Below are 3,730 nucleotides of genomic sequence, written 5' to 3'. Positions count from 1 at the left end.
TCAAGTCCCATATATGTTTTCCCTGAAAAATAAATAAATAAATAAATAAATAAATAAATAAATACATAAATGAATAAATAAATAAATAAATAAATAAATAAATAAATAAATAAATACATAAATGAATAAATAAATAAATAAATAAATACATAAATGAATAAATAAATAAATAAATAAATAAATAAATAAATAAATAAATAAATAAATAAATAAATAAATACATAAATGAATAAATAAATAAATAAATAAATAAATAAATAAATAAATAAATAAATAAATAAATAAATAAATAAATAAATAAATAAATAAAAAGTCAAAAAATGTCTTCAAATTAAAGAAATGATTTCTATTTCATACGGGGATAGAGAGGGGGTCGTGATACCTCAGATGTTTTTGTTTGTTTGTTTTTAAGGGTTTTACGCGCTTGCAACACATTAAGGTCATATCAGCATCAGTAAAAAGGAAGAAAATGGGATGGTAAAAAATTATAGAATTACAATTAAAGCATCCAAGAAAAGGTAAGACAAATGGGGAATTGGTTCAAATAGGAAACAGACGTAGATTCCAAGAGCACACTATCAGTGTACTTAGTTTGAGATCATCTAAAAGTCTCATCCAGACACAAGCGCAGGTCCCCACTAAAAGGAATACACTCAAATATTTACAAATCATATATAACATGTAAACAAAAATAATACAGAACCCTCTAACGTCTGAACCATCATTCCCACCTTCCACCCTTTTCAAGCAAGTCTTTTCTGACTTCTTTGAGTTTGGATGTCACTACTATCTGGTAACTGGGGACTGGTTATCAGTTTGGTCTGCACACACACACACACACACACACACACACACACACAAGACAGCGAGGTCCATCGATTGCTTGTATCACAGAGGCAAACTAGTTACTGTGTATGTAGATCCTAAGGCTAGGCATTCCCTATTTATTATTCCAGGCTAATTGATTTCCTTGGGATATTTATTTAACGAAGTGACTATTTCTCCGAATGCTCGGGAGAATAAACTACTTGTTCTCTATTTCTTCAATCAGTTTCCGTTCTCAAGATTTTTTGGGTTATTTGCGAGAGTGTCTGTGTGCATTTTTGGGGGCATTTTATTTTGCCAGTGCTTGGGCGATCTGTCTTTTATTCCCAACTTTCTGTCAGACTTCTATCTTGAGTTTGTGCTATCCTGTCTTTCAACCTCTGTTTCCCGTCTTGAGACTTTGGCTTTGTTATTTAAGTTTACTTCAGTTCTCTCTTTGATAGTGCAGTGCGAAGTGCAAAAGTGAACGCGCCATGGAGTATTCGCGATAGCACAACTTTTTGATAAAACCGGTCTTTGTCAACAATGTGCCTAAAATACGCTAGCTTGATGATTCGTCAGAATTCCCTGTCCACTCTTTTTGAGCATTTACTTTTGCATCGACATTGCGCCCGTAACCCATCAGTTACCGGAGGCTAGCCAACCATTAAAAGAAATAGAGTTCAGATTTATTTTCCTGAACGTTCAAAGAAAGGGAGCCAGCCTTTACTTTATTACATGTAATGTTTCTTTAACTTTAAAGAGTTTTTATACAGACTCAGTGGTTGTATGCGGGAATAGCATACATGTCAGTGATTAAATTTCAATCGAAGATGTACCTGGATTCGCCAAATGAATAGAAGATGTAGTGGGGTTTGCTATTTATATTACATTATTAATTCGCTGTGATTATCCCCAGACACATATTTGAAACTCCGCTCTTTTAAACAATTATCCACATTCCAGAATATGGAATGTTTCGGAATGCACATACAAATAAGGAAAGTTAACAAAATATCTATAAAAACATAAAATTAACCAACATTAAATCAGTTGTTACTACAAATACACAATATGCGTCGACTTCGAAGTGGGTGTCATGGCCGAATGGTTTAGTCATCTCTGCCCTGCCCTTTTACCAGAATCGACGTTGTGGGTTCGAATCCTGGTTCCGCCACTTTTTTTTTTTTTTTTTTTAAATTCCATCTTCTTTTTACAGAACGTTGCAAGGGATAAATGTCCCATCCATCCTCCCCCCACCTTTTTTTTTCTTGTGCGAGTCTTTTCTTTTCTCCTTTTTGTTTGACCTTTTGTTCAGTTTCTGAGCATGAATTTCTTAAAATTGTTTTTATTTTATTTTTAATTATTGTTTTTATTTTTTTTTAAATTATTGTTTGTTTTTTTCTCCTCTATCTAACCATTTGGTCGCTCTCTGAATATTTCTGTTTGTTTGCTTTTTAATTATTTATCCTTTTTAGACACTTTTTGAGAGTGGGGGCGAATATGACAATTTGTTAGAAACTAGAAAGGAACTAAGAGAGAGAGAGAGAGAGAGAGAGAGAGAGAGAGAGAGAGAGAGAGAGAGAGAAAGAGGTGGGGGGAGGATGGATGGGACATTTATCCCTTGCACCGTTCTGTAAAAAGAAGACGGAATGTAAAAAAAAAATAGTGGCGGAACCAGGACTTGAACCCGCAACGTCGATTTTGGTAAAACTTCCAGGGCAGACGACTAAACCATTCGGCCATGACACCCACTTTGAAGTCGACGCATATTGTGTATATGTAGTAACAACTGATTTAATGTTGGTTAATTTTATGTTTTTATAGATATTTTATTAACTTTCCTTTTTGCTATGTGCATTTGGAAACATTCCATATTCTGGAAATTCCAGTGGAATGTGGATAATTGTTTAAAAGAGCGGAGTTTCAAATATCTGTCTGGGGATAACGAAATTTGGTTATCCCCAGACAGGTGTCTGGGGATAACGAATTTTCATTATCCCCAGACAGGTGTCTGGGGATAATGACAGCCTTATTAATTATTAATAGATAAATTTTAAAAATATTGTTTGTTGTATTGTTTAAATCCACGTTGAAATATGATCTTGATACCTTAAAAAATGTCAAAAACTTTTAATAAAATGGAAAAAAAACCACTGGTCAGTAACTTGCAGAAAAGCCAAAGCAGACGAAGAACTACAGTACAGAGCCAGACCAGATGCACCTGTTGTCTTGTCCACTAACTTGTTTATATTGTCTGCTGACCATGGTGCAACAGAATTTTACGTTTAAGAACGTTCTAAAAAGTTGATAAGCGTTACCAACTCTAGACCATAAGACACAAGCAGTAAAAGATCAAGATCACACAAATTTGGTTCTCACAATCAATGGACAACCGTCGTCAACCGTTGCCGTTATCCTCCATTTCACTTCATCAATAGCCCCTGGTCAGCAAACTTATTTATCCTCATTCGGACTACAAAATAGTCTCATTTGCCCCAACCTTCCTACCTGGTGCTAAGAAATCATATAAAACTCAAATGTATTCAATTATATACCAATAAAGGTACAATTTTGAACAAAAGACGGCCATTCCTTCTGTTAATTGCACGAAAATTCACTTTAAAACGATTAAAAAACAAACAAAAATCGGGATAAGAAAAAAAAGTTGAAACGGGAGAGAATCACACATTGCAGTTTAGCAGTATAAAATGACAAATCTTAATGGGGGGGGGGGGGGTACTAATTATATCGGAGCTTTTCACTTCCTTCATTAATTAATCATGGTTAGTTTTACTATGAAAAGGAGGCATATGTATTGAGTATCATGAAAATAAAACAATTATTTCTAGAATGTGCTAAATTATATATCTAGATTAAGTTTCATTTAATTATTGATAAATTATTTATCGACTTAATACTAATA

The 3,730-nt window shown here is 33.6% G+C and overlaps 1 protein-coding gene across 2 annotated transcripts in view; it reads right to left on the bottom strand.

Moving 5' to 3' along the window:
- Positions 1-3,482, bottom strand: part of LOC144960279 (uncharacterized) — an 18,488-nt gene extending 15,006 nt beyond the window's left edge. The window contains exons 1-2 of one of the 2 annotated variants that reach the window (XM_078893321.1): positions 3,187-3,482; positions 1-22 (exon numbers count right to left, since the gene is read on the bottom strand). The exon at positions 1-22 is cut by the window's left edge and continues 1,533 nt beyond it. The gene's annotated coding sequence lies outside the window, so the exon portion shown is untranslated. The remainder of the gene's footprint in view (positions 23-3,186) is intronic. The other variant, XM_078893320.1, reaches the window with a different exon arrangement.
- Positions 3,483-3,730: the final 248 nt, after the last annotated feature.

Source organism: Berghia stephanieae, chromosome 15 (genome assembly GCF_034508935.2).
Source record: "Berghia stephanieae isolate SIO BIC M18660-M18661 chromosome 15, UCSD_Bste_1.3, whole genome shotgun sequence".
NCBI classification, from domain to species: Eukaryota; Metazoa; Mollusca; class Gastropoda; order Nudibranchia; family Aeolidiidae; genus Berghia; species Berghia stephanieae.
Note: the sequence above shows the minus strand (reverse complement) of the source record. Positions and strands in the feature narration are given on the sequence as shown.